The 24,527-nt window shown below is 35.9% G+C and overlaps 1 pseudogene; it reads left to right on the forward strand.

The window, feature by feature from the left end:
• The first annotated feature begins 21,458 nt into the window (after positions 1–21,458).
• Positions 21,459–21,704, forward strand: LOC118889126 (annotated as a pseudogene).
• The last annotated feature ends 2,823 nt before the right edge of the window (positions 21,705–24,527 follow it).

The following is a 24,527-nucleotide window of genomic DNA, read 5'->3' on the forward strand; positions in this document are numbered from 1 at the left end:
TAGGATAGATAACCGGACATTGGACATTTTTATGGCAGGGATAGAGAGGGGCTAAACTCTGTTAAAAGATCAAGAGGTCATACATTTCCCATCTTTGGGGCAAGTGAGGCACTACACATGTGCAAAAGTCTTCACGGGGTCAAAAAGGCAGGGGAAACCAGACCATAATAAGTTTTGCCTTTGCCCCTCCCAGACGCCTTTGCGATGAAATCCATCTTGACTGAGGGGGTGTGTGCGCACCCAGGGGAGGGTCCAGAGACAAATTAGCCATGTGGTCAAAACAATACGATTGGCCAAGAAGACAAAGACCTGGATGACTGCCCCCCTTAAAAAGGATATAGACTTCCCAAAGGCACGATTCTAGCTACTCTCTTGCTGTGTTCACCAGTGCATTTTTCCGCATGTACTCTGCTTTTCTAATAAACACTTTACTTTCTTCTATATCTTCCATCACCTTGTCAGATTCATCCTTTCAAGGTAGACAAAGGACTGGGGACTGAGACTCTAGCCACTGGCCTTGTGGTCTAGTGGTTAAGATCCTGGTTTCCATCCAGGCAATCTGGGTTCAATTCCCAGTCAGGGAACTAAGGTCTGTTTCCAGCTGCTGCTTACTGTAAGCTCATGCTCACTGCTGCATGCTTCCGAAATCAGTAAGCTCTTTGGTAACATTTTTGAGAGATGTAGAAGTAGCTGGATACAGGCCTATCATGCATGACCTTTCAATAGGCATGTTACATTAATGAAGGATTTCTTATGGTAAGGCCCAAATCAGAAAGAATCTTGGATTTTTTTTGGGGAAAAAATCACATTGTAAATCCAAGATGCCATGATTTTCTTAGGGAGTAAATGTAATATAGTAGAAAGGCCATAGAGTTTGACTTCAGCTTTTGACAGATTGAGGATCAAATCCTGGCTCAGCCGCTCAGTTAAATGCATGAATTTGGGCAAGCTACTTTCTCTCAGCTTCAGTTTCTTCATCTAGTAAATGTGAAAAATTATAGCTGTGTCACAGTTCTGTTGTGAGAAGTAAATGATGTATCATATAAAGAGTCTAATCATTAACTCATAATTGGAATGTAATAAATGGTATATATTTTTGGTTATTATACATTTTCAGGTAAAGGCAAGATGTGGTTTATGATGGGAAATGACTGGATGCTCAATACATTTCAGAGGCAAGTGAATTTGGTAACCATTTACAAAGGAAATAAAAGAAATAAAACAAATACAATACAAAAGCCCACGTGGTTTTTGGAAGTAATATATATTACCTACTCTGACCACAGAAAATTCTTTCTGTAGGCTGAATGATTTGGAATGAATTGGACAATTACATCAATTTTTCCTAAGATGAAGTTAACACTTTAGGGTGCTGTTTATCATGCAGAGTATAAAAATTATCATGGAAAAGGATTCAAACCCATATGTTTTATTTTGTTTTCCTCTGATAAACTTTATCATGAAAATGAATTAATAGTGCCACTTTCTTCTAATTAAATCTTTGTCATAAGCAAACAATATCAGAATTTTAATGCCACATCTATGCTTCAAATTCATACTCTTTTTCCTTTTTAATATTCTCTGTTTACATTGTTTGACATGTTATAGTATTTCTCAAACTGCTCAAACCATACAAACATGAAAATTGGATGTGAGGTCACAAACATGGCTGATGATTATTCCATTGTTTTGATAATTTCAAAGCAGTCCCAACAGAACTCACTCCCATTTCATCACTACATTGTTGCAAGTTCGAGTTTCTCTTCAATTATAATAAGTATTAATACATTCCAATGATTGTCAAAAAGGTACAACTTAGCACACATTACAGTGCTAAAAAGGAACACATGTTTACTTCTACTATGTTTCAGGGACGTCTATATTTGTTTATAGCTATATGTGTTCCTTATAAGATACCATTTTGTTTCTCCATATTGTAGAGAACTTCCATGAAACAAGAACTGTAAAAATCACATTTGTCCATTTTGCTTTACAACATTGTGACAAAGAACCTTGAGGGACACTTCTATTTCATATTCTTGTACCCCCAGTGGCTGCAAAATTTCCAAGGGTAGGATTTAGAGGATGTAATTGAAAGCAAAAACAGTAGTCTGGGATTCTACTTAGTAACTGTGTGACTTTGGGGCCATCACTTAATACCTATGGGCTTCAGTTGACTTTTCTGTAAAAGGAGGGACTTGTCTTGGGGTGATTGATCCTGAAAGCCTCTTTTAACTTCAAATTTTGTATGTTGGGATAAGGGAGTTGAATTTCTCAGAGGAGGGAATTCTCTTCATGATTTAGTCTGAAAGAGAGAATCTGCAGGTCTGCACAAGATGCTTCTTTTCTAACCCAATTTTCTTGTTATGTGAAAATTCCTCTTTCTTTGGTGAAAGAAGACAATCCAGGGGGAAAAGACTCTATTTAATATTAGCGGTGTACTCATGTGATATTGCAATATCCAAAGCATATTTTCACATGTTCCAGAGGTGTGGGCTATCACTTTTGTGGTTTGGGGTTTCTCAGTGATAGTGAGGTATGAAGTATAGAAACAATCTTAAAACCCCATCTGCAGTTCTGTGGTTGTGACACTCTAATCTAGAACATTCCACGCTTGTTAATCCAAATACAGTTTAATGAAAAGTCTGTCACCTACAGTAGCCTTAGGGAACAAAGATTTAACCAATTTTTCTCAGTAAAAGTAAGTTCACTAAAAATACATTTTGATTTTAAAATTATAATGGTAATAAATGTGTGTTATAACAAGAAAAGCAACACAGAGATGCATTCAAAAAAAAAAAAAAACCTTAAACATTGACATCCACATACAAAAAAATGAACCTAGGTCCATACCTTACACCCTTCACAAAAATTAACTCAAAATGGATCAGAGACCTAAATGCAAAGTGCTAAACTGTAAGACTCTGAGATGATAACACAGGAGAAAACCTAGATGACATTTGATATGGTGATGCCTTTTTAGGTACAACACCAAAGACATGATCTATGGGTTTCCCTGGTGGCACAGTGGTTGAGAATCTGCCTGCCAATGCAGGGGACACGGGTTCGAGCCCTGGTCTGGGAAGATCCCACACGCTGTGGAGCAACTAGGCCCATGAGCCACAACTACTGAGCCTGTGCATCTGGAGCCTGTACTCCGCAACGAGAGGCCATGATAGTGAGAGGCCCATGCACCGTGATGAAGAGTGGCTCCCGCTTGCCACAACTAGAGAAAGCCCTCACACAGAAACAAAGACCCAACACAGCCAAAAATAAATAAATAAATTAATTAATTAAAAAAAAAAAGACATGATCTATGAAACAAATAATTGATAAGGTGGACTTCATTAAAATTAAAAATTTCTGCTCTGTGAAAGACAATATTGAGAATTAGAAGACAAACCACTGACCAGGAGACAATATTTCCAAAAGACACATCAGATGAAGGACTGTTATGCAAAATATGCCAAGAACTCTTAAAACTCAATAAGAAGAAAACAATCAACTTAATTATAAAAAGGGACCTTAAACATGGATATCCTTAACATACATCTCACCAAAGAAGATATACAGATGGCAAATAAAACAATAATAAGACACTACTACATGCCTATTAGAATGACCAAAATCTAAAACACTGACAATACCAAATGCTAGTGAGGATGTTGCGCAACAGGAACGCTCATTCATTGCTGGTGGGAATGCAAAATAGTACAGCCATTCTGAAAGACAGTTTGGCAGTGTCTTACAAAACTAAACATACTCTTACCATGTGATCCAGCAATTGCATAACTTGGTATTTACCTAAAGGAGTTGAAAACTTATGTTCACACAAAACCCTGCACATGGATGTTTATAGTAGCTTTATTCAGAATTGTCAAAACTTGGAAGCAACCAAAGTGTTCTTTAGTATGTGAATGGATAAATAAGCTGTGGTACATCCAGAAAGTGCAATATTATTCAGTGTTAAAAGGAAGTGAAGAAATAACAATATTGTATTGTATATTTGAAAGTTGCTAAGACAGTAGGTCTTAAAACTTTTCACAAGAAAAAAATATTTGCAACTATGTGAGGTGATGGATGTTAAATAAACTTAATGTGGTAATCATTTTGCAATGTATACATATATCTAATCATTATGTTGTACACCTTCAACTAATACAATATTATATGTCAATTATATCTCAATAAAACTGGGGAAAAAAGAAATGAACTATCAATCCATGAGAAGACATGGAAGAAACTTAAATGTATATTACTAAGTAAAAGAAGTTGAGCTGAGAAGGCTACAACTGCGTGATTCCAATTATATGATATTCTGGAAAAGGTAAAGGTATAGAAACAATAAAAATATCAATAGTTGTTGGGGGCGAGGGGGAGGAGATGAATAGGTAGAACACAGAGGATTTTTAGGGCAGTGAAAATACTCTGTATGATACTATAATGGTCTATACATGTCATTATACATTTGTCCAAATCTATAGAATGGAGTACACCAAGAGTGAACCCTAAGGTAAATTGTAGACTTTGGGTGATGATATGTCAATGTAGGTTCATCCTTAGCAAAAAATGTACCATTCTGGTGAGTGATGTTGATAATGGGGGAGGTTATGTATGTGACGGGACAGAGGGTTTACGGGAAATCTCTGTACTTTCATCTCCATTTTATTGTAAACCTGAAACTGCTCTAAAATGATAAAGGCTTAAAAAAATTTAAACATCTCTCTCCACTCCCACTACCTGTTTCTCTTCACCAAGGTAACCAATGTTAACCACTCTGGGATGTTTTCTTCACCACCTTTCATTGTGCTCATGCAAGCACATGTAAGTAAGGTCTTTTTCCAATTTATACAGGATGTCATAAAACTCAAGGTGACTAAAGAAACATGACTCTCTTCAGTGACTACCAACATTTCTCTGATTGGCAAAGTCCTTCTTACATATAGCTTATCTTTCCCTGAGCTCAGTCCCAGATCTCAGTCTCCTTTGCTATTTGTAGGATTCCCATTCCTTAAAAATAAAAAGCCATTCATTTCTGAAGAAAGCATTCTCTTGGGGGCCATGAGTAAGCACAGCACTTCCTTTCTAGTAGCTATAATGTTTACTGTAGATATAAAATTTACTTTCCACACTATAATATTTGAATGATTTTTGTACCTAAACATTTAGCCCTATTGTGGGATGTTCAGAGCAGATTCAAAAGTTTCTTTTGTAGTGGTTTTACAAAGAGGGAACAAGAAACATGTTCAGGTGAAGAAAAGTAGTTAGCTGATCACAATCTCACTTCCAAAGTGTTAGTTAGCCACTCACACCGTGCACCAACTTTGATCTTATTTGTAACTACAAGTGTTAGTGATAGAAACAAAATGGAGATTATGAGAGGGTTAGAAATGCTATATTACAAACTGGGTTGGAAGGTATCCTTTATATTATTTGACCATAGAGATGGTCTAGTTACTGTGGTATATATAGCCCTGATCTAAGTGATCAGTAAAAAATAATTTACATATCAGGGTTTCTCAAGGAAATAATGGGTTTTGACTAGAGAAGCAGGTTCATTCTATGCACACAATGTTGATCCTGAAATGTCACTCCCTAGATATGGTTTATAACTGGATGAAAAGCTAGCTCAGCAAGAAGTCAGGACTTCTGTATAATATAATGATGTGACATTTTTTTAACCTAATGGGACTCTGCATGACAAAAATTTTTAAGATGATAATAGTACTAGATATATTATGATCTGCTAGTTAAACCCCCAGGAGGAAAGAATCCTTCTATATAATGTTGCCATAAGAGTTACCAGAAGATTTATAGGTTTTGCAGGATGAGTTTAATATTTATCTAAATTAGAGGTGGAGAATCTGGAATAAAGCAAGAGATTACTGCAATGATGGCGAATCCTCAGGCTTCCGGATGTCTAAAGGATAGACGTGTAATTGCCTTCTGGTAGACCCCAGGATGAACACAGTTTTAATTGGCATAATTAAAAGGGGAATTAAAAATGCATACTGAGCGCCTTAAAAGAATCTCAGTGAGAGTGCAAAGGAACCAAGATGGCAGAGTAGAAGGACGTGTTCTCACTCCCTCTTGTGAGAATACCAGAGTCATGGCTAGCTGCTGGACAATCATCGACAGGAGGACACTGGAGCTCACCAGAAAGGGTACCCCACATCGAAAGACAAAGGATAAGCCACAATGAGACGGTAGGAGGGGTGCAATCACAGTAAAATCAAATCCCATAACTGCTCGGTGGGTGACTCACAGACTGGAGAACACTTGTACCACAGAAGTCCACCCACTGGAGTGAAGGTTTGAGCCCCACATCAGGCTTCCCAACCTGGGGGTCCGGCAATGAGAGGAGGAATTCCTAGAGAATCAGACTTTGAAGCCTAGTGGGATTTGATTGCAGGACTTCGACAGGACTGGGGTAAACAGAGACCACACCCTTGGAGGACACACACAAAGTAGTGTGCGCATCAGGACCCAGGGGAAGGAGCAGTGACCCCAGGGGAGACTGAGCCAGACCTACCTGCTAGTGTTGAAGGGTCACCAGCGGAGGCAGGGGGTGGCTGTGGCTCACTGTGGGGATGAGGACACTGGCGGCAGGGGTTTTAGGGGGTGCTCCTTGGCGTGAGCCCTCCCAGAGTCCACCATTAGCCCCACCAAAGAGTCCAGGTAGGCTCCAGTGTTGGGTTACCTCAGGCCAAACAACCCACAGGGAGGGAACCCAGCCCCACCCAACAGCAGTCAAGTGGATTAAAGTTTTACTGAGCTCTGCCCACCAGAGCAACAGTCAGCTCTACTCACCACCAGTCCCTCCCATTAGGAAACTTACACAAGCCTCTTAGATAGCCTCATCCACCAGAGGGCAGACAGCAGAAGCAAGAAAAACTACAATCCTGCAGCCTGTGGAACAAAAAACACATTCAAAGAAAGATAGATAACATGAAAAGACAGGGGCTATATACCAGGTGAAGGAACAAGATAAAACCCCAGAAAAACAACTAAATGAAGTGGAGATAGGCAACCTTCCAGAAAAACAATTCAGAATAATAATAGTGAAGATGATCCAGGACCTCGGAAAAAGAATGGAGGCAAAGACCGAGAAGATGCAAGAAATGTTTAACAAAGACCTAGAAGAATTAAAGATGAACAATAATGAACAATGAACAATGTAATAACTGAAATGAAAACTACGCTAGAAGGAATCAATAGCAGAATAACTGAGGCAGAAGAACAGATAAGTGACCTGGAAGACAGAATGGTGGAATTCACTGCTGCGGAACAGAATAAAGAATAAAGAATGAAAAGAAATGAAGACAGCCTAAGAGGCATGTGGGACAACATTAAACGTAACAACATTTGCATTATAGGGGTCCCAGAAGGAGAAGAGAGAGAGAAAGGACCATAGAAAATATTTGAAGAGATTATAGTCGAAAACTTCCCTAACATGGGAAAGGAAATAGTCACCCAAGGCCAGGAAGTGCAGAGAGGCCCATACAGGATAAACCCAAGGAGAAACACTCTGAGACACATAGTAATCAAATTGGCAAAAATTAAAGACCAAGAAAAATTATTGAAAGCAGAAAAGGAAAAATGACAAATAACATACAAGGCAACTCCCAAAAGGTTAACAGCTGATTTCTCGGCAGAAACCCTACAAGCCAGAAGGGAGGGGCATGATATACTTAAAGTGATGAAAAGGAAGAACCTACAACCAAGATTACTCTACCCAGCAAGGATCTCATGCAGATTCGAAGGAGAAATCAAAAGCTTCACAGACAAGCAAAAGCTAAGAGAATTCAGCACCACCAAACCAGATCTACAACAAATGCTAAAGGAACTTTTCTAATTGAGAAACACAAGAGAAGAAAAGGACCTACAAAAAGACACCCAAAACAATTAAGAAAATGGTCATAGGAACATATACATCAATAATTACCTTAAACGTGAATGGATTAAATGCTCCAACCAAAAGACACAGGCTTGCTGAATGGATACAAAAACAAGACCCATACATATGTTGTCTACAAGAGACCCACTTCAGACCTAGGGACACATACAGACTGAAAGTGAGGGGATGGAAAAAGATATTCCATGCAAATGGAAATCAAAAGGAAGCTGGAGTAACAATACTCATATCAGATAAAATAGACTTTAAAATAAAGAATTTTACAGGAGACAAGGAAGGACACTACATAATGATCAAGGGATCAATCCAAGAAGAAGATATAACAATTATAAATATATATGCACCCAACATAGGAGCACCTCAATACATAAGGCAACTGCTAACAGCTCTAAAAGAGGAAATGGACAGTAACACAATAATAATGGGGGACTTTAACACCTCACTTACACCAATGGACAGATCATCCAAAATGAAAATAAATAAGGAAACAGAATGTTTAAATGACACAGTAGACCAGATAGATTTAATTGATATTTATAGCACATTCTGGCCCAAAACTGCAGATTACACTTTCTTCTCAAGTGTGCACGGAACATTCTCCAGGATAGATCACATCTTGGGTCACAAATCAAGCCTCAGTAAATTTAAGAAAATTGAAATCATATCAAGCATCTTTTCTGACCACAACGCTATGAGATTAGAAATGAATTACAAGGAAAAAATGTAAAAATAAAACACATGGAGACTACACAATACGTTACTAAATAACCAAGAGATCACTGAAGAAATCCAAGAGGAAATCAAAAAATACCGAGATACAAATGACAACGAAAACACGACAAACCAAAACCTATTGGATGCAGCAAAAGCAGTTCTAAGAGGGAAGTTTATAGCTATACAAGCCTACCTCAAGAAACAGGAAAAAATCTCAAAAAAACAGTCTAACCTTACACCTAAAGGAACTAGAGAAAGAAGAACAAACAAAACACAAAGTTAGCAGAGGAAAGATATCATAAAGATCAGAGCAGAAATAAATGAAATAGAAATCAAAGAAAACAATAGCAAAAATCAATAAAACTAAAAGCTGGTTCTTTGAGAAGATAAACAAAATTGATAAACCATTAGCCAGAATCATCAAGCAAAAGAGGGAGAGGACTCAAATCAATAAAATCAGAAATGAAAAAGGAGAAGTTACAACAGACACCGCAAAAATACAAAGCATCCTAAGAGACTACTACAAGCAACTCTATACCAATAAAATGGACAACCTGCAATAAAAGGACAAATTCTTAGAAAGGTATAACCTTCCAAGAATGAAACAGGAAGAAACAGAAAAAATGAACAGACCAATCACAAGTAATGAAATTGAAACTGGGATTAAAAATCTTCCAACAAACAAAAGTCCAGGACCAGATGGCTTCACGGGCGAATTCTATCAAACATTTAGAGAAGAGCTAACACCCATCCTTCTCAAACTCTTCCAAAAAATTGCAGGAGAAGGAATGCTCCCAAACTCATTCTATGAGGCCACCTTCACCCTGATGCCAAAACCAGACAAAGATACCTCAAAAAAAGAAAATTACAGACCAATATCGCTGATGAATATAGATGCAAAAATCCTGAACAAAATATTAGCAAACAGAATCCAACACCACATTAAAAGGATCATACACCATGATCAAGTGGGATTTATCCCAGGGATGCAAGGATTCTTCAATATACACAAAACAATCAATGTTATATACCATATTAACAAATTGAAGAAGAAAAATCATATGATCATCTCAATAGATGCAGAAAAAGTTTTGACAAAATTCAACACCCATTTATGATAAAAACTCTCCAGAAAGTGGGCATAGAGGGAATCCACCTCAAAATAATAAAGGCCATATACGACAAACCCACAGCAAACATCATTTTCAATGGTGAAAAACTGAAAGCATTTCCTCTAAGATCAGGAACAAGACAAGGATGTCCACTCTCACCACTATTATTCAACATAGTTTTGGAAGTCCTAGCCACGGCAATCAGAGAAGAAAAAGAAATAAAAGGAATACAAATTGGAAAAGAAGAAGTAAAACTGTCAGTGTTTGCAGATGACATGATACTATGCATAGAGAATCCTAAAGATGCCACCAGAAAACTACTAGAGCTCATCAATGAATTTGGTAAAGTTGCAGGATAGAAAATTAATGCACAGAAGTCTCTTGCATTCCTATACACTAATGATGAAAAATCTGAAAGAGAAATTAAGGAAACACTGCCATTTACCATTGCAAGAAAAAGAATAAAATGCCTAGGAATAAACCTACCTAGGGAGGCAAAAGACCTGTATGCAGAAAACTATAAGACACTGATGAAAGAAATTAAAGATGATCCCAACTGATGGAGAGATATACCATGTTTTTGGATTGGAAGAATAAATATTGTGAAAATGATTATACTACCCAAAGCAATCTAAAGAGTCAATGCAATCCCTATCAAATTACCAATGGCATTTTTTACGGGACTAGAACAAAAATCTTAAAATTTGTATGGAGACACAAAAGACCCCGAATAGCCAAAGCAGTCTTGAGGGAAAAAAACGGAGCTGGAGGAATCAGACTCCCTGACGTCAGACTATAACACAAAGCTACAGTAATCAAGACAATATGGTACTGGCACAAAAACAGAAACATCGATCAATGGAACAAGATAGAAAGCCCAGAGATAAACCCCCCCACCTATGGTCAACTAATCTATGACAAAGGAGGCAAGGATATACAATGGAGAAAAAACAGTCTCTTCATAAGTGGTGCTGGGAAAACTGGACAGCTACATGGAAAAGAATGAAATTAGAACACTCCCTAACACCATACACAAAAATAAACTCAAAATGGATTAAAGACCTAAATATAAGACCGGACACTCTAAAACTCTTAGAGGAAAACATAGGAAGAACACTCTTTGACATAAATCACAGCAAGATCTTTTTTGACCCACCTCCTAGAGTAATGGAAATAAAAACAAAAATAAACAAATGGGACCTAATGAAACTTCAAAGCTTTTGCACAGCAAAGGAAATCATAAACAAGATGAAAATACAACCCTCAGAATGGGAGAAAATATTTGAAAATGAATCAACGGACAAAGGAGTAATCTCCAAAATATATAAACAGCTTACACAGCTCAATATTAAAAAAACAAACAACCCAATCCAAAAATGGGCAGAAGACCTAAATAGACATTTCTACAAAGAAGACATACGGTGGCCAAGAAGCACATGAAAGCTGCTCAACATAACTAATTATTGGAGAAATGCAAATCAAAACTACACTGAGGTACCACCTCACACCAGTTAGAATGGGTATCATCAGAAAATCTACAAACAACAAATGCTGGAGAGGGTGTGGAGAAGAGGGAACCCTCTTGCCCTGTTGGTGGGAATGTAAATTGATACAGCCACTATGGAGAACAGTATGGAGGTTCCTTAAAAAACTAAAAGTAGAATTACCATATGACCCAGCAATCCCACTACTGGGCATATACTCAGAGAAAACCATAATTCAAAAAGACAGATGCACCCCAATGTTCATTGTGGCACTATTTACAATAGCCAGGTCATGGAAGCAACCTAAATGCCCATTGACAGACGAATGGATAAAGAAGATGTGGTACATATATACAATGGAATATTACTCAACCATAAAAAGGAACGAAATTGGGTGATTTGTTGAGACGTGGATGGATCTAGAGACTGTCATACAGAGTGAAGTAAGTCAGAAAGAGAAAAATAAATATTGTATATTAACGCATGTATGTGGAACCTAAATATATGGTACAGATGAACTGGTTTGCAGGGCAGAAGTTGAGACACAGATGTAGAGAAGAAACATATGGACACCAAGGGAGGAAAGCCGCAGGGGGCTGGGGATGGTGGTGTGATGAATTGGGCGAGTGGGATTGACATGTATACACTGATGTGTATAAAATTGATGACTAATAGGAACCTACTGTATAAAAAAGTAAATAAAATAAAATTCAAAAATTAAAAAAAAATAAAAAGAACCTCAGTGAAGGCTTGCTTGAGAAATTGTGCACAATGACTCATAGGAATTGGGAAGAATTATGCTAACAATTTGCCAATGATGCTTTTGTTCAGATTTATATCCAAACAAAAGAGAAGCGTTTGATAGTTCTTTTAATGATACCAAGTCCTCTCCAAAATATACACAAAGGAAGAGTTTGTGTAGCTTGGATGCAGTTGTAGTTTGGACAAGTAGATCTCTAAATCAACAGAAAAGCAGCACCTCTCTTGAGAAAGTCCCCAGAGACATCTTACATGCTAAGCCTGTTAAGAAGGAAGATTATCATTAGTGTCAATAGACATAGGCAACTTGGGCAACAGATGTAGTTGATCCACAAGAACTTTGGCTTCCAACAACTGTCTTAGTTATACCCAGCTGTGCATCTGCCAATGTTAATCCATCATAACACAACCTGCTATTTACTTTTCTTACAATGATGGGGATTTAAGAGGAAGATGAAAGGTGAACCAAGACCTATGAGGTAATTTAGAACTTTCTTGAATTTAAACTTTCTCTTTTTCTTTCCTATTATGTAGAATTTTTGACAAGATAACATGATACCCAATTGCAGCTAGAGTAACCATTTGCTGCCAGATTAATATTGGGGAATAAAATCATTTGTTGAGTTTCTTGTTTATAGTATTTGCTAATGCCATACAGAATCATTTGATAGAAATTAGACAAGAATATAATTTGTGGCGGGCTTCCCTGGTGGCGCAGTGGTTGAGAATCTTCCTGCCAGTGCAGGGGACACGGGTTCGAGCCCTGGTCTGGGAAGATCCCACATGCCACGGAGCAACTGGGCCCGTGAGCCACAATTACTGAGCCTGCGCGTCTGGAGCCTGTGCTCCGCAACAAGAGAGGCTGCGATGGTGAGAGGCCCGTGCACCGCGATGAAGAGTGGTCCCCACTTGCCGCAACTAGAGGAAGCCCTCGCACAGAAACTAAGACTCAACACAGTCATAAATAAATAAATAAATAAAAAAGAACGTGAATTTCTAAAAAAAAAAAAAAAAAAAGAATATAATTTGTTAGGCAGTTATCCATTTTTAATGGTCTGACTCTTTCACATAAGGATGATCTATCAGGTAGTCTTAAAAAGAATAAACAGCTAAATATAAATAAAGCATCATAAACAGTCCTCCAAAGGAAGTAAGATTTATGATAATCCTGCTTAACTGAAAAGAGAGAAAAAAAGAGAGAGCAAAAAATCCCTTGCCCTTCTACCAACCCATACCATTACTTGTGTGTGTGTGTTTAAAATCAGTGAGAATAAGGTCGACAGCTCTTTCAGATACAAGACGTGCCGCTCTCAGTTAGAGATGTTTTTCCGATTCGGTACTGCTTATAGTTGGTAGTGTGTGGTTCCTTGCTAAATCAAAATAGAAGTGCAAAGCTGTATGTTAATGAAATGAAGGGTCCTAGGTTCTGTCATATGCCTGTAGAGTCGTTCATATTTTGAAGTCTATGTAACATTTTGATGTATTTGCTTTGATGCAGCCATTACCAAATAATGTGAAAAACAGTCATCCTTATCTCTTCCCTGAACCTTGCTCTATTCCTGAGCTTTCCCAACCCAGATCCTCACTGTAAGAGCTGCTGGTAAGGAACAAGGTAAAACTCTGAGATGGACTCTGGGCTCCTGCCATACTCATTTTGGACGAATAATCCCCCTTATGCTTGTAAGCGACCCTACAGTTTTCTATCCCTTTTATAAGAAATTCAACATTAAAAAAAAATAAAACACCTACAATTGTTTTAGGAGATTAACTTGGAGCCAGGTATATTCCCTCATGGGTGTAAAGCTATACAAGGTGTCTTTAGGAGGAAGGAAAAGAAGAGCTTTGATAGTATAGAGGAGCTGCATTAATGTCTGTAGATCCCAACTTCACTAAAAGCTTTTTGCAGACTGATGTAATAATCATTCTTTTAAGATTCATTCCAACAGAAGGCATTGAAGTATTTATTTCAGTTAAACGTTATGAAATTACTGTTTTTGTAGGTGAATATGACTTAATGTTGGCAATTTCATATGGTTCAACCTCAGAGTTAAACTCCTCTGCCCTATCTCACTTTAGCATACTGGACAAAACATGGGTGCTTTGACCAGACAGAACTGGAAGAAAATTCCAGCTCTACCAAGTATGTGACTTTGGGAAAGTATCAAAGTCTATCTCAACTTTAGTTTCTTTTTCTGTAAATTGAGGAGACTAATTCCTATTTCGTAATATGGTTGTGTGAATTGAGGACAACATGCCAAAAGCACTCTCTACAGTGATTTCAGTAAATAGTAACCCATAGAGATCATTTTTTTTTCAAACTTGGAGTACATCAGTATATGGATTCTTTTTTTTTTTTTAATTTTTGTTGGAGTATAGTTGATTTACAATGTTGTGTTAGTTTCTGCTGTACAACAAAGTGAATCAGTTATACATATACATATATCCACTCTTTTTTAGATTAGTTTCCCATATAGGTCATTATGGAGTAACGAATAGAGTTCCCTGTGTTATTCAGTAGGTCCTTATTAGTTGTTTATTTTATATATAGTAGTGTGTACATGTCAATCGCAATCTCCCAATGTATCCCTCCCCCCCTTTCCCCCTGGTAACCATAAAATTGTTTCTACATCTGTGACTCTATTTCTGTTTTGTAAATGAGTTCATTCGTACCATTTTTTTAGGTTCCACATATAAGTGATATCATATATTTGTCTTTTTCTATCTGACTTACTTCACTCAATATGACAGTCTCTAGGTCCATGCATGTTGCTGCAAATGGCATTATTTCATTCCTTTTTATGGTTAATATTACATTGTATATATGTACCACATCTTCTTTATCCATTCCTCTGTCGTTGGACATTTAGGTTTCTTCCATGTCCTGGCTATTGTAAACAGTGCTGCAATGAACTTTGGGGTGCACATATCTTTTCGAATTATGGTTTTCTCCAGATATACGCCCAGGAGTGGGATTGCTGGATCATATGGTAACTCTGTTTTTAGTTTTTTAAGGAACATCCACACCGTTCTCCATAGTGGCTGTACTAGTTTACATTCCCACCAACAGTGCAAGAGGGTTCCCTTTTCTCCACACCCTCTCCACCATTTATTGTTTGTAGAGTTTTTTGATGATGGCCATTCTGACCGGTGTGAGGTGATACCTCATTGTAGTTTTGATTTGCATTTGTCTAATAATTAGTGATGTTGAACATCTTTTCATATGCTTTTTGGCCATCCAGAGAGATCATTCTTAAAGTTAGCATTATAAAAGTCATAAGGAAGCTGTTGACACAGGAAGTAGACTAGTGGTTGCCTAGGGCTTGGAAATTTGGGGGAAAATGTGAAGTGATTACTAATAGATTCTTTTAGGGTGACAAAAAATGTTCTAAAATTAGACTGTGGCTATAGTTACACAACTCTGTGAATATACTGAAAAATCATGGAATTGTACACTTGAAATGGGTGAATTGTATGGTACATGAATTATATCTCAATAACACTGTCTTTAAAAAGTCATAAAGAGGGACACATAGAGAAAGAGCAAGAGCTTCAAACTATTTGGATAAAAAATGTTTAGACTTGGCTTTCGCAAGGCTCATTTATAGGATTTACACAATCAAACAAACCTCTGAGTTCTTCCTGAATTAATTCAGTTTAGCATGAGACAGTCATCACGAAGCATTATTTCTAATTGGCTATTTCTGGTACTGGCCACAGGGGAAGGGGTTGTTGTTTATTGCTATTCTGCATCTGGCAAATATCTAGTTTCGATGTAACAAATGTCATGAAGTAAAGATTTATTTCAAGATTTACTTCAGAGTTGAAGAAAAAGCTACAATTGACAGACTGGCTGTCTCACATCTCAGGCCTCCCAGTGCTTGGTGCATAGTCATATGAATAAGAAAACTGTGTTCCCCAACACTTGCTCATTCTGATTGCACAAACGCAACGTGAGTCTGGTTTTGAACGGCAGCACATCTTGGACAATGTTCAATCACCACACAGAGTCTGGGCAATGTAAAGAGCAGAACAGGGAAGCCTAAAAAGACAGCATATTAGTAACTTGCCCAGATGATCAAATTACATTTTCCTCTTCTAACTGTTAGACATTTACAGGGACACAATTTGGGGATGGCTTTGGGTCCTATTTAATCCCTATGTAGAAACTAAGCATCCGCTAATAGAGGGCCAGATTCTTATACAGGGAATTTTATACATAGAGCATTACTGTATGCAAATCTGGACTGAAAGGGATTCCAGTTTTGAATACTGCATTATGATACATTTGTAAATAGTCCATCCGGTTATGGATAATTTTTTTTTACCCAAAAGTATTATGCAGTGAATTGGTTTTTCCCCAACCATCTATGTAATTTATGCATAAAATAAAAACAGTTATCAAGGATTGTAGGTCAGTAGGTTCATCTTTATTAGCATATCACCTTCTGAAGATGCAATATCTTGCTGTTTCAATATGTGTGTGTGTGTGTGTGTGTGTGTATGTTTAGATCAACAGCACCTATAAGTCACATCCAGAATTAAATAACAACAATAAAGTGTTAGACTGTAGCCAGGCTACCAGCACTGAACTGACTCCAAGGCCAATGCTAGCAGAACATCTGAGTAGATGACAGCAATGAGGGTCAGATCAATGCAAAGTTCTGAAATAGATGATGCCTTTCTTTAGTACTTTTCCAGCCTATTTGCTCCCAGGAACCCAGTGCCCTATGATGTCTTCTGGGTACTCAGAGCCTGACACTGCTAAATATCATGGGAACCAATTCTGCTAGGCGGCCTAGTGCTCTGGATCTTTTTTTTTCTGGTCCCTTCCATTAATATTTCCCCATTCTGTATATCCCACTCTTCAGTCGTATTCTATTTTATGGCTAGTCTGATACAATAATTCAACTGAGGAGTTAATGCTTTGAAAGAGTTCTATATTTTGCCCTTTCCAGGAAGCATCTGTATTTTACCAGGGAATTGTAATGTCTTGAATTACAGTTAATTCAGTCAGGGAGAATATTTGTGCCCCTCAAATAATAGTGTATAGATTATGGTTATCTTTTTGGTTTGGATAAACGAACAAGATTGAGATATATATATATATATATATATCTATATATCTATATATAGATATAGATATAGATATATAGATATATAGATATATAGATATAGATATAGATATTTATAAATTAGATGCCACATGAAGAGGGGATGCAATCAACAAGGATTTAAGATCTGCTACAAGGACCTAGAAAAAGTAAGTCTTGAATAATGAAGCTTGCCTTTGGACTACAGGTAAATATAGGAGCAGAAATATCAACCAACAGTGAAAAAATCAAAAATGGGGTAGCATCTTTGAGTATTCTAGAAAGTACAAAGGAACCTATACATTTAGATAAGCTCTACCAACATCAGCTATAGCCACAAACAAATGACTTGTCACAGAAGTGGGAAGAAGAACTTCAAGTCATTGGTCTTCTGAGTCATAGCCTTTTTGAATATAGATAAACAATATCTGTATGGCTTGTAATTTATACATGTACACAAACAAATGTATTAAAGGGCACATATCTCTACATTAGTAAGCTTCAGATGTATCAATTATACAACATTTAGGACTTCAAACAATTTGCCCTCTTGTCATTTTGCAACTGTGAGTTATTTATAGATAAAAGCATTTACAATTGAATGGGGAAGAAAGAGACAAGTATGTGATAGAAGCAAAGTCACATGGTTTTCTTCCCTATTCTTTATCCCAAAGGCATAAATTTATCTTTCTTGAATGTCTTCTCAAGAGAAACATTAAATACCCTAATTTCGTGGAATTACCAGAAGAAAATTAAAAGTTAAATTAAATATGACATTAGATTTTAAAGATTTGCCTCTTGGTATTCTGTCCCAACATTCCTATCTGATTTTTCCAGGCACTTAGTTCTCCTTGACCCAATGGTAATCAATCTATTCTAAGTGTGTCACTAAGCTTTGGAGAAAGTCATTTGCTGAGTACTATCACTGCTATTACATGCTACATTTTTCGGAAAGAGTTTCTATGGTTGTATCAGAGTATACATGTCCTTCAAATTTCTTTTCATTTGAAAATGTCAGAGCAGTGACAGATATAAAGGGTGGCAGGAGTGTAACATGGGGGTAAATTCTATGACAATAGTTAAATAAAGCCAGAGGCAATTGTTCCAGCTTTGAAGGCGAAGAGAACAGTTATTAAAATAAATATGGTCAGAGAAGTAAGAAGTCATACTCCCATTAATAAGAACTAGATAGCATTTTTTCTTCTTGGCTAAACAATAAAATTCCATAAGCATAAGTGGCACTGCCTCTCTGTTCCCCTGACTAATTGGCAGAGTATTCTGCTGCATTTGTAAGTTGTTCTCAAATTGCTCATTAAGGTCACATTTTATTGGTATTTTTGGCTTACTTAGCAGATATCTCATCAATCAGATCCTATATGTAAATAGGTGTGATACCAGTGCTACTAATGGGCTGAGAAACAGAAAATTCAGAAAAGATCAAGCAGAAACAATTAGGAAGATGAAACTTTGGTTATAGGGTTTGGCTCAGAAAGTTGGATTTAAAGTTACCATAGGAACTTGGGTTACTGAGAAGCAGATGACACTGTACTCCATTTTCTTCCAAGACTGAGTGGTTGGACAAAGAAAGAATGGCAAAGATAAAGTTCCCACTGTTGTCCCTTTAAATATTAGTTTGCTGGCTTTCCAGTTCTAGTAATGGTGAAGAACCTTGTAAACTAACCCTCACTCAGGCAATAGTTATGAAATCTATGTTTATGCAGCTTTTACCCTGAAATACTGCCAAGAACATGAACTGTGGGGCAGCTAGAAATCAAGCAGAAAGCGTGGCTTGAGGAGTCAAATAATGGAATTCTAGGATATCAGTTCAGTGGGAAATTAAAGGAAGAGATTCTGACAAAAGGGAAGTTACAAAGAGAGAGAGAGAAAGTTCCCAAATCTGCATATAAACTCCCCTCACATTCTTGTATAATCCATGAACCATGCATTTATGGGGGATATTTCAAAGAGCCCAGGAAAAAGAAGAGCCAGGAGACTGAAAACACTGTATAGATATTTCAGCAGATAACCATTGCAAATAAGACAGAGTTTGGAGTTTTAGGGGGGCTTCATAAATACCTGGGTCTTACCACTGAAACCCTAGAAAGACCATGCCTAAGAGGTAAAAGTTATGTTACAATATTAAAGCATTCATCTTAGGACAAAAGGAAAAAAAGTTGAAGGACAGTCACACTAATTGAGCATAAAAGCAAGCCTCCACAGGTTCAATTTGATCAACAAATAACTTACAACAAATACACTTCAGAGGAACATAACAGAATCCAGGGACTCTACAATGAATTATCTAAAATGTTCAGTGTAAAAATAATAAAAAATTATAAAACCTGCAGAGTAACAGGAAAATTTGATCTATAATCAAGAGAAAAAGCAGTTAGTGGAAAAGGAGTTCTAGATGACCCAGATTATTGAATTAGCGGAAAAAGATTTTAAAGCAGCCATTAAAATATGCTCAAGGTCTTAGAAGAAAAGATTGTCAAATTGAGTGAACAACTGGGAAATCTCAGTGAATAAATAAAATATACTTTAAAAACTAAATGGGCATTTGATAATTTAAAAGTAAAATATCAGAAATGAAAAATTCACTTAAGAGTTGATTGAGAATAATAGAAGAAAAGGTCAGTGAAATTGAAGATATGTCAATCAAAATTATCCATATGAAGAAGAGGAAGAAAGATTAACACAAAAATGAAGAGAATATCAGTAACTTCCAAGACATTATTAAGCATCTAAAATACATGAAATTAGACACCTAGGAGGAGAGAATAGGGTGTAAAAAATATTGTTAAAATAATAATAATAATAAAAAAATAATAATTTAAATATTTCTAAATTTAGTTAAACATACAAAAGACAAGCATTAACTTACAGATCCAGGAAACTTAGCCAACATAAAGTAGGATGAATTTAAAGCAAACCACATCTAAGCAGTTCATAGTCAAATTATGAAAAACCAAAGATATTACATTGAAAGCAGCAGGGAAATAAGACAGATTACATATAGGGAAAAAATGATATGTTACAGCTAACTTCTCACCAAAAGCAATCGAAACCAAAAGAAAAAGAAATCACATCTTTAAAGTGCTGAAATAAAACAACTGTAAACCCAGAATTCAATATCCAGTGAAAATATTCTTCCAAATGAGGGTGATATAAAGATATTTTAAGATAAACTGTTACCAGACTATCTAAGCTACAAGAAATGCTATAGAAAGTTCTTAAGACTGAGGAAATTATACTGGATGGAAACTCAGATCTACAGGGAAAAATATGAAAATCATCAAGAAGGGTAAATATAAGGGTAAATTCTAAAAATATTGTCTTTCTCCAAAACACTGCATTGTTGAATTTATAACTTATGTAAATACAAAACATATGATAATAATAATACAAAGAGTGATGAGTATATGAAATTTTAACTTTCAAGGTATTTATTTTTTACATGAATGGGTACAATATTTACCCTAAATGTACTGTGATAAGATTAAGATGGGTAGTCTAATCCTTAGAGCAGCTACTAAAATGGCACTAGAAGGTATAATTAAAAATCTAATAGAAGAATTTAAAAAAATTTTTAAAATTATTGAATTAACCCAAAGGAAAGCTTTTCATGAGAAGGTATTGCTTAGTCTATTTACATTTCATGTAATATTGATGTAGTTAGGTTTAAATCTACCATCTTGCTAGTTCTTATGTATATTTTTTGTTTCTGTGATCCTCCTTTATTGTCACCATTTGGATTATTTCAATAATTTATACTAGATGAGAAAGCAAGGCACAACTTTATGTGGTCTTCAAGAGCCACACTTAAATATAAAGATGTATATATATCAAAAATAAAAGAATATAAAATATATACAATGTAAATGGTAAGCATAGGAAAGCTTAAGTGAAGTGATTATAATAATATCAAACAAAATAGAATTTAAGAAAAGAGGAATTATTGACAAAAAAAGACATTTATCTTGTTTCGATGTAGTAACATCCTCTCTCAGTAAGTGAGAGAACAACTAAATAAAAAATTAGTGATCTGAAAACACTATCAACTAGCTTGCCCCTATTTTTATAACACTTCACCTCACAACTGCAGAAAACTCATTCTTTTCTTGTGCACATGGAACTTTAAGCAAAATAGATAATATGCTGGGCCTTAAAATAAATCTCAATACATATCAAAAGATTTAAATATTACAGAGAATTTTCTCCAAACACAATAGAACTAAATTATAAATTAGTAACAAAAAAGTATCTAGAACTATCCTCAAATGGTTTAAAATTAAGCAGCCTACTTGTAAATGACCCTAGAGTCAAAGAATAAATTACAAGGGGAAATAAATCCACCTGGGCAATAGACACCCAGGACACCAACATGGTGTCAGTGATACCAGTGAAGGAGAAGAAATTCATGGATGTCAAAATAGGGAAGCTGGATATTAATGTGGGATTTCACCCCTAAAGGCATTGTTGGAGCATTTCAAAGAGGTTATTACAAGTATGTCAGTGGAAGAAAGGAAGCATCACTGGGGTTTCTATGGTGCTGGCAACTTACATGCTTTTCAGCTATTGTCTTTCTTAGAAGGAACTCAAACATGAGTGGTTATGCAAGTACCACTGAAGAGAGCCCAGTGTGGAGTGCAACTCTGCATTCCTGGCCATGACTTTTTTTGCTTGGCACCCTTCCTTGAGGAACACAATGGTGTAAATCTTTTCATATCCTAATTGAGAATTAATGTCAAATAAAAGATGACTGGTACATGTAAAAAGAAAAAAGAAAAAAGAAAAGAAATCCACCTGAAAGGTAATGAAAACGCAATACAGCAAAATGTGTGGGAAGCAGCTAAAGCAGTGCTTAGAAGGAAATGTATAAATCTGAATATATAAAAAAAAGCAGGTCTTCTTTATATAAAAGAAGGGCTCAAAATTATTGATCTTAATTTTTATCTTATGAAACTAAAAAAGAAGAGAAAATTAAACCCAAAGTAGGAGAAAGAAAATAATAAAGGTAAGAGCAAAAATTAATAAAATAGAAAACACGAACAATAGAAAAATTTAACAAAAAAATCTGGTTCTTTGAAAAGTTTGATAAAATAGATAAACTCTGTTGTAGATCAATTAATAAATAAAAGGTCAAATACAAATTACAAGTATCAGGAATGAAAGTAGGGATATTATTACAGACCCTACACACATTAAAATGATACCCAAAGAATATTATGAATAACTTTATGCTAATGAAACTGACAAATTGGATGATATGGATTAATGACAAAAATTGCCAAAACTGACATGAAAAGATATAGAAAATTATAATGACTACATTTATGAAAGAAATTGAATGTATAATAAAAATACAAAGAAAATTTCCAGAACACAAGTTCTTGTTGATGAATTCTGTGAAACATTTAAGAAGAAAATAACATTAATCTCATAAAACTCTTTTAGAAGACGAAGGAAGGGAAAATCCCTCCTAATTTGCTTTATGAGGTCCGAATAAGCCAGTTTCCAAAATCTGACAAAGGCACTACAAGAACAGAAAATAACAAGCTAGTGTTCTTCATGAATACCAAAAAAATCCTTACCACGATAGTAGGAAATTAAATACAGCAATATTGATAGATGATAGATAGATAGATAGATAGGTAGATAGATAATAGATTCATAAAGATAAAGATAATAGACGTATACTTCATTTTATTGTGCTTTTTATTGTGCTTCACAGATATTGTGTTTTTTACAAATTGAAGGTTTTGGCAATCCTGCATTTTTCCAACAGCATTAGCTCATTTCATGTCTCTGTGTCACACTTTGGTAATTCTTTCAATATTTCAAACTTTTCATTATTATTATATTTGATATCACCATCTGTGATCAGTGATCTTTGATGTTACTACAACTCTGAAGGTTCAGATGATGATTAACATTTTTAGTGATAAAGTATTGGGTTTAGTAAGATCTTACGGAAAACCCTGAATGAACTTTTTGGCCAACCCAACATTTTTTAAACTAAGGTATGTATATTGTTTTTTAGACATAATGTTATTGCACACTTAATAGCCTACAGTAACGTGTAAACATAATTTTTATGTGCACTGGGAAACCAAAAAATTCATGTGACTTGTTTTATTGCAATATTCACTTTATTGCAGTGGTGTGGAACTGAACCTGCAATATCTCAGGTCTGCCTGTACATGATGAGTAAGTGGGGTTTATTCCTGTACATGATGAGTGATGCAAGATTGGTTTAACATTCAAAATCAATCATTGTAACTCACCATTTTAAGGGAATAAAGAAGAAAAATCATAAAATCATTTCAAAAGATGCAGAAGAATAATTTGACAAATTCCACATTTCTTCATGATTTAAAAACAAGATATTCTTAGCAATTAGGGAAGGAACTTAATCCAATAAAAGGGATCTACAAAAAGCCTATAGCTAACATTATTGTTAATGATGCACTATTGGATGCTTTTCCCCTAAGAGTAGAAATTAGACAAAAATGTCATCTATCAGCATATTTCTTCAATAATGTACTGGATGTCCTAGTCAGTTTAGTAAGTCAACAGAAAGAGACAAAAAACTTAAAAGTTGGAAGGGAAAAATTAAAACTTTTTAATTAAGGAAGGCATGATTATATATTTAGAAAATTGTAAGGAATGTACAAATTAACTACTAGAAGTAAAAAGTAAATTTATCAAGATCTCAAATTACAAGGTCAAGATACAAAAATTTTAAAAATAATTGTGTTTCAGTGTACCAGTAGTATGCAATTGGAAACGAATTTTAAAAATTTACAGTAACATCAAAAACATAAAATATTTAGGAACAAACTGAACAAGAGATGTGCAAGACATCTACACTGAAAAGTTCAAAATATTGTAAGATAAATTTAAACATTTCTAAGCAAATGGAAAAAACTTTTGGGTTCTGGTCCAAAACATAGAGTTTAGAAGTCATCACAACAAGCAAAAGCTGAATAAACTGAAAATCAACAACACTTATTAGGTCCATCAGAGAACTGAGGTCACAGGGCAAGCTGCCAACCTGAAAATTGTAAAGATAGGCAAACACAGAGAATCACAGCTTAACAGGAGCAGAAGTCCGCTGCTGGAGTCAGTACTATGAATGACAAATTGTTGGAGGCTCAGTGTGGATGAGCTTGAGAGTTTAAAAAACAGATGGCTCAGTCTTAGGGACGCCCCCACATTTTTTAAAGTTTTATCCAGGAGCCCCACTAAGTTTGCAGGGTGAATATGGGAGAAAATTCCCCTCATGCTTCTGTCAGAGGGAGGGGGAAAATAGCCATTTTGGAAAGCACCCAGAGTATTCCGCTCTCCCTAACAAAAGCGTGCTCTCAAGGAAAACTATTTTCCCAGAACCTAATTAACTTGAGTTTTATTGGAGTGTAACTGACCTGGCAGAAGGGGAAATATCCAACTC

The sequence above is a fragment of the Balaenoptera musculus genome, chromosome X, assembly GCF_009873245.2.
Source record: "Balaenoptera musculus isolate JJ_BM4_2016_0621 chromosome X, mBalMus1.pri.v3, whole genome shotgun sequence".
NCBI lineage: Eukaryota > Metazoa > Chordata > Mammalia > Artiodactyla > Balaenopteridae > Balaenoptera > Balaenoptera musculus.